At 57.7% G+C, this 9,485-nt stretch overlaps 1 protein-coding gene across 2 annotated transcripts in view; it reads right to left on the reverse strand.

Moving 5' to 3' along the window:
* Nucleotides 1-2,652, reverse strand: part of TNS3 (tensin 3) — a 206,009-nt gene extending 203,357 nt beyond the window's left edge. For both annotated transcript variants that reach the window (XM_027573536.2, XM_027573535.2), the window contains exon 1: nt 2,531-2,652. The gene's annotated coding sequence lies outside the window, so the exon portion shown is untranslated. The remainder of the gene's footprint in view (nt 1-2,530) is intronic.
* Between the last annotated feature and the right edge of the window lie 6,833 nt (nt 2,653-9,485).

The raw sequence follows: 9,485 nt of genomic DNA on the forward strand, positions 1-9,485 counted from the left end.
CCTGATTACTGACCATGACTCCTTAAACATAAATTTGTCATTAATTTAGCCCACTCAGGACAAAATTTATTAATACCAGATCACCGCCTTCTTTTTTAAAAAATTAACGTAACTCTTTTCAAAATGTGTAGGGGTCATCACGGATGACCCTCATCCCCTCAGTGACACAGGGGGGCACTCTGGCGGTTTCTAAGGTTGGCCCCAGGTGGTGGTAATCCTCGCCTTCACTGGCCTCCTCCTCCCAGTTCAGCACAGGCAGCCCCCCAGGAGGGGGGGGGTTTCCAGAACACTCCGCAGGACTACACCAGCACCAGACACACAGCCGAGACCCAGACGTCCCCAAGTGCACAAGGAGAGGGACAGCGCGACGTGCCTGCAGGAGGGCCCGCCTCATGGATGGGGCGGACCCCCAGAGGACCCACACGTAGATGTGGGCGATCACCAAACACTGTCCCCATAGGCAGGGTCCCACAGGAAGTTCCAGAAACCTGGAGATTCACGTTTCCTGCTTTTACAGGAAAGGAACAGACATCAAGAAGTAACTGTTCCTAGCCTGAACAGTTGTGGGTTGCGGTGACCCAGCCCTTAGTTCTAAGGACTCAACCCAGTAGAACAGATTCGTAACATTTACCGCACCTAAAAGAAGCCAAGTCCCGTTCAGCAGCACTTTGATGGAAGCGATCTTGAATGCATGGGGGTGGGGGGCAGTATGGCAACAGTGCCTTTCTGCAGTGGCCTTTTCTTGCGTTTTTGCCTCCTTCCCAGGCCTTTTTATTTTTTTTTTAAACCTCCCCCCCCCCCCCCCACCCATCAGCAACATCCCCTGCAGGAACATATTTCACCCTGTAACCTTTAGCTCCCAGGGTCTCATTTGTAAGTTGCTCCATCTGAAACCATTAGGTGCCAAAGCTACACTTTGTAAAAGTAGTCAATTGCATCCAGGAGCACACAGTTCAGCTGCGGCTACCACTTTTTCTGCCTTCTCAGAGTTTTGCAAAGAATTCCTCTGCTGCTACTGTGAGCTTTGGCATCTCAGCTGAGGAATCTGCTGTCAGAATATGCATCCACTCGGTCAGGCATGCCGAGCCCCTGGGCTGCGCCACCCCGTTTCATCAACTTGGACAAGACACTTAGCCTGTTCTTTGCCTCCGTTTGCACACCCGTAAAATGGGGCAAAATCGCAGCTCCCTCTGAGGGTTGCCATTTGGAAGAAATGCAAAAGGAACGCATGCAAAGCATTTAGCACAAGCACTCAAGAAGTACCTGCTCTTACTGCGCTATACTTTGAGGTCACCGCTCCTTTGCAAGATTGCAAAGTAAGTTACTATTACTTTGTCTCTGAGGTCAGGAGTCTGGCCTCCTGCCGGTTCCCAGTCAGCAACCAGTGCACAAAGGTCCCCTCATTCCCTGCGGCCCGGCCCTGCTCCCTCCACCCACCAGCTGCAGAGACTCCGGGGCCCCTCCTGGGCCCCTCCAGACCTCTCCACAGAAACGCCTTTCTTAATACTTGTTGATTGATTTGCAAATATAACCTCCCCGGCCCTAAAGAGGGGAGAATCACAGGACAGCAAATCTCTTTCAAAGGGCCAAGAAGTACCGCACTTCAAATACAGCAATGGGGGCACACAGCAAATACACCAGAATGTCAAAACGGCTAGTTCTGAAAGCCGTTTCATCAGGCACTGAGATATTAATGCAATATTCATATTAGTGCAATGAATGCAATGAAAACTTGCACGTTCTTCTCAGTATATTTTTAGTCTTGGAAGCTCACGCATTCATGTCACAGGTAGTGAAAACCCCCAGAAAGTCAAAGTGTGTGAAGGCCTGGGACACCCCCCCCTCGGGATGGGGGCTTTTGGGTAAGTAGGCAGTGACCACCCTCAACAGTGCTCCCTGCTGGCCCCACACATCCCAGGGCGCTGGTATTAACCACCGTGGAGGGGGGGGGTGTCACCCTCTAGCGCTGTCTTAAGAATCGAGTGCAGCTCTGGAATCCCTTCCCGCCACACATTGATCTTCATATCACTTCAAGCAAAGCCCCAGCGCCCTTGTCAGGCCGCGGTGCCCACCCGCACGCAGACCCCCGCCCGCGCCCAGCGCGCCCGGACCCTCCCCCCGGCGGCTTGTCAGCGACCGGGCCGGGGGGCACGTGCCACAGGTGGCGCGGGGCCCGCGGATCCTGCTCCTTCCGAAGGAGGGAGCGCCCGGGGACACCCCCCCCCTCCCGCCCAGCACGGGGACGGGGACGGAGCCTGCTTGCCGAGATCGGAGAGGGCCCCGAGCTCGGCTCTCCTCCCTGCAGTCTCGGGACGCGTCCCAGAGAGCGAAGTCCGCCGGGCGCCGCTGCGCAGTGCCGCTCCGGCCGCGCCTCCGGATCCGGAGTCCGGATTCGCGCCGCCGGCCCAGCGCCGGGTCCCGGGACCCCGGACCGGCTCGCTCCCGCGCGCGCCCCGAGCCCCTCCCCGCGCCCGGCGCGCATTCGCGGGCGCCGGCCCGAAACAAAGCGGGCGGCGGTGCGGCCCCGTACCTGGGCGAGCGGCGGGTCTGGCGGGGCGATGGCCGCAGCAGGCCGGGCGCCGAGCAGCGCAGCAGCGCGCGGGCAGGCCGTCCTCCTGGCTCGCCGCCGCGCCCGCCGCAGGGCCCCCTCGAGGCGGCGCGGGCAATCGCCACCGCCGCGCCCGGCCGCCGGTCACCTGGCCTCAGCGCCCAGCCCTGCGGGCGCCGGGCGGGCCCGCCCCCGTGCGCCCCGGGACCTCCCCGCCGGGCCCGGAGGGACCGCCAAATGGTGGACTCACTCGGGGGGGCCCCTGCTCCGAGAGTTCACGCGCCGCAAGTGGGGGGCGGAGGGAGGCTGCAGTCCTGATCCCTGCAAAACCGGCTAATTCATTCACCCCCTCACTCATTCACTCATTCGTTCATTCATTCATTCATTCCGCGCTGTGATTACTGTGCTCTTGGGAACCCAGGCCTCGCTCCCCGCCTGTAGCTTACACTCTTAGCAGGGTCCTGCAGACATAAAGCCGCACAGCCACGAAGGGCGAAGCGCAAGATGCTCTAGAAGTCTCTGGAAGGTCCGGCCAATGGAGGGAGGGCTTGGGGAAGACTTTAAAAGTCAGGTGACTTCTTAAAATGAGCCAGGAGAAACCAGCAGGATTTAGGCTGTCCAGGAGCATTTAGGAGAGCAGGTCCCAGGCCAGAGGGATCCTTGGGAGGAGAGGCAGAGAAATTCCAGCATCCCCGGAGACCCAAACATCCTGCAGTCAGTCTCTCAGCCTCTGTTTTCCCATTAGTGAAATCCGGGTAATGGGCAGTACCCTCCGAAGATGCCCCTGGGAAACACACAGCCTTCTGCAGAATTAGAAATGCTGTTCCTCATAGGCAAAAGAACAGTGTCAACAAGAGTGTGCGGGAAGCCCCGCACATGAGGAAAAGCACATGTGAGAACACACCCAACCGACATCCTTCAGAAGAGAGACAGGGGTTGTAGCCGCCCCTGGGATCAAATTCTCTTAGAATCCCACCTGGGGAGGGCTGCACACATCTTAAGGTGCGGTTACCAGGCCCCGCCCCTGATCGGGGATGGACACCCAAACCTACGCGGGCCCCCCTGTCCTGCCTTGTGGGGACCCTCCTCGGTTCATCACTGGGAGCAGAGGTTGAAGCCCGCTCCAATCCCACTCCTACCCTGCAACGCCTCTTGGAAAGACCAGCAACCCCTGCCTTGCTCTAGAGGGTAGCATGATTTCTCAAGAGGTCAAAAGCCATAACTCTTCCTCAGACGGAGCTGGGCATTCATGTCCTGAGGCAAATGCTTCCAGAGCACTCAGGAATAGATCAGACCTTTTTCCTGCCCTCTAGGAGACCCCAGACCAACGGCCCGCAGGACAAGGCAGGGGGTACCAGAAAAGGAGTCTCAGCGGAAGAGGGACCCCTAAATGGGGCGGAGGCTGGTGTTCTCACGATCCTCTTTGTACCCATAGAGAAACAAGCTGAAATTGTAGGTAACCTGCCCAAGGTCACCCAGCTGTTCAGCAACAGAACATGATAACGATCCAGAACCATCAGGCCAACAAGCTTCTCTTAACTTTCTTCCACGCTGCCCTGTCCCGCGCATACGTCCGGCACCGTTGTGCCGACTCGTCTCTTTGCTGGGCCATCCCCAGGGCCGAATACGGCTATCCATCCTGTGTCTCAGGCTCTGTTGCAATGTCCAGGTCCCTGTCGGCTGAACGACTAAGTGAACTTGAACTTCAAAAGATACCAGGGGGTCCACCTGCAGGGGCAAGGCCAATAAGCTTGCCCATGATTGCACTGCTGGGAAGCTGGGGGTCTCACCCTTGCCAGGCAGCCTCTCGTAAAATCTCCCTCCTCAAATTGCTCTCCCTCAAAGCCGAACGGTCCCACCCACCCTGCTGCCCCTTGCCAGCTGGTCGGCCCCAACCACCCCCTTGTTTCTGGGACTGTGGACACTTGGAGGCCCTATTGAGACAGTGTCTGTCCTCATACATCCCTCCGCAGAGCCTGAGAGGGGAGGAGGCACACTGGACCCGGTGTTCTCGTGCATTCGCCGCCCGAGCAGTTGGCTCCCTGATCCACCGAAGTACAGATGCCCACACCTGCCCAGAGGCTGGCGCAGGGGGCCTTCCCAGGTCCAGGAACTCCCACTTTCCAGCCCACAATTTTGAGTTTCCAAGAACTTGAACAACAACAGGGCATGCTGCAATTATCTGAAAAAGGGACACACATTTTCCATTCTTACCCATCCAAAAATATCTCAAATCTGAAAACAAAAGTCTCAGACCAAGACGGCCACTCCCTTCCCAGCCCTGCAGAGGGGGCAGGCGCGGGTCTGGCCGGGCGGCTCGCCGCATCTCCAGTGCCCAGAGCCCCTCTTGTTCCTTCCCACGGGAGTTCTGAAAGAACTTTCTGGAAGCTTGTTGTTACCACGAAGATGGCCTTGGCCACCACCAAAGTCTGACTATTCAGTATCCCTGGATCAAAGGCAGCATGTGGGCAATGACGTGGATAATTTTCTGATTTCCTTGCCCTGAAAAGTAACATTTTGCAGGTAGCCACTGGAAGGGGCAGCAGGAAGCAGGACACGGGAGGCACTTACCCGTGGCGCTATGGCCAGAGCGGGACCACAAGCCGGTGTGATGCATTTAGGTACCGTGCTCCTCTAGAGCTTGCTGGGACAGGGCCCCCTCGCCTCCCTAGGCTTCTCTCCCCAAACACCCAAGGCCACAACCCAGCACCTCAACTTTTCTGTTCCCCGGAGACTTTCCCGAACCTGTGGAATCTTGGTACCCTCTCTGCCAAACTGCACGCGCACACCATCTCCTGCAGCCACAGCCCCAGGAGCCCCCAACCTGTGTCACTGCTAGAGCCACGGACGTGGGCTCTGAGATAGATCTGAGCAGGGTCGTACCCCGGGAGGAGGGAGGGAGGCATGCCAAGCGGGTGCCGGCGCTGTGGGAGCTGTCCTGGAGCACATGGGTCAGTCTCGGGTGTGGGCCACCCCGGGAAGGCCACCCTTTGCCCCTGAGGCCATCCCCAAAGGAAGCTGACAGCCCGGGGCCGCCTCCCAGCAGCCCGGCCATGTTCACTGAAGGGATCTGGACGGTTATTAGAGGGACCTCGAGATCCCACTGGGCTGCTTTGTCCCAGAGCTGGCATCAGCTCCGGAATGACTCACCGGCTCTCAGTTGTCCTGCCGTGGTTAGAACGGGAGGGTAGCTGCCCCTGCCCCACCAGCAGCCTCCGCAGCGAACCCAGCTGGGCTCCATCCTGCAGGTGGCCGGGACTGCGCTCCCTCCTGATGGCCCCTCCCCAGGTGGCACTTAGAGCAGGAGCCCAGGAGACCCGAGGCAAAGAGCACGAGGACAAACATGACCACGGCCGAGCGGAAAGAAAGCCGCCACGAGGCGGACTAGCTCGGGACCTCTGGGGCCCGTCTTGGAAGCCCTGACGGCCGGGTGTTCTGTTCCTGCAGCCAAACGCATTCCTAGTGGAATCAGGGCGCAGGAATCCACCTGCTGGGGCTTCCAGAGAGGTCTGAGCCAAGGGGTGATAACTGGCGCCGCCTGAAGGAGGAGCTTCTTGGCAGGTGTGGAGCAGGTGGGCGTGGCCTCCCCCCCATCCCACCTCCCTCGGCCTCGGGCGCCAGCACCTCCTCCTCCCGCCCTGCAGGCGCAGGGCCCACCTGTCCTGAGCTCCTACGTCCAAGCAGCCCCACCGAAGGAGAACCGCAGTGGTCCTTGGCGCTCCCACCTGCCTTCTCCCTGGTTACGTCTTTGCCTCCCCAGTCGCTGAGTGCACGGACCTCAGCGAGTCTTCGGTGAGGGTGAGTGTTGAATAAATGGGTGATCCCGGAAGAAGGAACAACTCTGAGGGATCCGGAACATCCAGGAGTGCTAAGTGACATTTAGCCCAGTGCCCTGAGGGGTGAAACATGCTCTCCACACCTTCGAGAATGTATGGACTCCACCCTCCGTGTTCAGAAGAGGGTCCCAAAGTGGGAGAAGGCGAAGGTGCCTCAGGGAGCCTCCGGCCCAGCTCCCAGTCCAGAGAGCTGAGGTGACTGCCCGCGGTCACACACAAGCCGGCAGCCTTCCTGTGGAATGCACTTGACCCTTTATTTAAAACACCACCAGAGGGGCGCCTGGGTGGCTCAGCCGGTTCAGCGTTGACTCTTGATTTCGGCTCAGGTCATGATCTCAGGGCCGTGAGATGGAGCCTCACATCGGGCTTCGCGCTGGGCTTGGAGCCTACTTGAGATGCTCTCTCTCCCCCTCCCTCTGCCCCTCCCCACCTGCGCTTGATCGCTCTTTCTCTTAAAAAAAAAAAAAAAAAAAAAGTTAAAAATAAAATAAAACGCCCCTGGAGAAGACCTGGAAGGAGTGACCCCAGGGACAGTGAGCAAAGCCAGCCCCTGGGCCCCCGTGCTAATCCTGCTCCCCACTGACAGGAGCCGGGGCCTCTGGGAGAGGCGGCCGGTTCTGGGTCCAAGCAGGAAAGCCATGAGCTGAGCCTGGAGCACCATGTAGGGCCGGAGAGTGAGGCCGTGCTCAGAGCACAAAAGGCTTGAGGCAGTGCGGGGGACACGGCCCCCAACACGAAAGAGCTCTCGGTGGCCAGACCTGGAACAATTTGAGCAACAATAGAAACAGTTTCGGGTTATAATTCAAAGTATAAATATAAATACCCATGAGTCCATACCGATGGATTGACTGATTGAAGGAATGTATCAGAATAGGCAAATCTCCCTCACAGATTTCCAAACGGTCCATGGGGCTAGCTCCCCACCAAGGAGACAGGGAGGCAGGGCTTCCTCCCCAACCCCGAGCATGGCTGCCCCCGCTGAGCTGCTCCTGCAGAGAGAGCAGAGGGTGGGGGTCCCGGACCTCAGCCAGGAGGTCAGCGTGACGGTTGAGTGGTGCTGGGAGCAGGTGCCCTCGACATGAGGTGCTGGGGATGGCACTCAGCCTTTCTGTTTCCCTCCCAGCCCACCCTGAGCCCCAGCCTACCCGGGAGGAAACGCCAGACAATCCCAGCTGAGGGGCTGGCGGTCCACAAAACACCTGACCAGTGCTCGTCAAAACTGCCAAGGTCGGGGCGCCTGGGTGGCTCAGTTGGTTAAGCGACTGCCTTCGGCTCAGGTCATGATCCTGGAGTACCGGGATCGAGTCCCACATCGGGCTCCCTGCTCAGCGGGGAGTCTGCTTCTCCCTCTGACCCTCTTCCCTCTCGTGCTTTCTATCTGTCATTCTCTCTCTCTCAAATAAATAAAATCTTAAGAAAAAAAAAAAAAAAAAACTGCCAAGGTCGTCAAAAGCCAAGTCTGAGAACTCTGGTGGCCAGGAGGACCCCGAGGAGACACAGGACTGAATGTCTCCTGGTGTCCTGGGCGGAGTCCTGGGACAGAGAAAGGACAGTGAGCTCCCATGAGTGAACTCCGAACATGCCGTGGGCTTTAGTTAAGCGTGATGTCCCAGCCCTGGTGCCTCAGCCACGACAAGGTGACCGTGTAAGGCAGGGTATTGATGGGAGAGCAAAGGGGGGGGGGTGTCTATCCAGGAACTCTGCACTGTCCTTGCTACGTTTCTATACATCTAAAGCGATTCTCAAATAAAAAGTTTATTTTAAAAAATGCTATCGGAGCTAGAAGGAGGAAACGCTTCCCTTACGGATGCAAGCACAGCCACGCGTCCCCGACCACAGATGACCAAGAGCGAGATGTCACCGCGGACCGCCCCTCTGCACCCTGGAGTGAGCCGAGCGCCCCCAAACTTCTGTGAACTTTTGGCTACAAAAAAAAAAGTGGTCCCCCTTGCTCGGGGAGCTTGTCCAGACCTGAACTTGTGGACGTGTGAAGTTCTTTCCCTCTGTCTCCTCTTCACATCTGCGTCCTTCTTAAGCTTCTTCTTTTAGTGAAATACAGGTTTATTCCGAAAGAGATGAAATTTCCTGGATAAAGCCTCGATAACACCCGAACTTCATCCTGTGGACATAAGAGGGGACAATAATCCATTCACCTGGTGCATTACATGTTACAAAACCAGACACACGGGATTTACGAACAGTGCTTTATAATACAGACTGTGATCAAAACACACATATTACCATCCTCTCTCCTTCATGCTGTGTGTGATCTAATCGGCGAACCCACGAGGTTACCGAAATGAGTACCAACCCCTGATGCTCCAATTGCTTTTTTCACATTCAGCACCGAATTCAAAAGCACCATGGGGTGCGCGGTGCACAGATTATGATGCGGATCTCAAGATAAGCAGTGTTTCCTGGGGCGCCTGGGTAGCTCAGTCGGTTAGGTGTCTGCCTTCAGCTCAGAGCGTGATCTTCGGGTCCTGGGATCGAGCCCCGCTTCGGGCTCCCTGCTCAGCGGGGAGTCGGCTTCTCTCTCTCCTTCTGCCCCTCCCGCCCCATGCACACACACTCTCTCTCTCTCTCTCTCAAATAAATAATTATATAAAATCTTAAAAAAAAAGATAAGCAGGATTCCTGCACAGAGCTGTGGCCAGGGGTCCCCAGAAGACCCAGGAGTCTCCCCCACAGAGGCTGGGCAGGGAGTGCTGACCCTGGGCAGCCTCAGCACCCGGGAGGCTCTGGCGACTGTCCCAGCCAAGCCTGGGACAGCAGAGAAGGGAACTTTGCTGAGGTCAGCTCCCCAGCCGTGGCCAACAAACCAAGGGCCAGGCCAAGCGTGCATCTCCTGACCACAGTCCAGATGGACCACCCGGACGGTAATATGTCCCCACCAAATCGTACAAGAATGAAGCTGTCTGGACACGGAGAGCACTTCCCTAGAGACCCACGGACACGTGCGCACAGCCCCACCTGCAGGGCCCCAGACAGAATCCCAGTCAGAGAGGGGGACTTCAGTGGCGAAAGCGGGCTCCTGCCCTCATTGAGCCCATGTGTTTGGGGTGGGGTTGGCGGGGGGCGGGGGGGAACCGGGGAAGGTC

The sequence above is a fragment of the Zalophus californianus genome, chromosome 12 (assembly GCF_009762305.2).
Source record: "Zalophus californianus isolate mZalCal1 chromosome 12, mZalCal1.pri.v2, whole genome shotgun sequence".
NCBI classification, from domain to species: Eukaryota; Metazoa; Chordata; class Mammalia; order Carnivora; family Otariidae; genus Zalophus; species Zalophus californianus.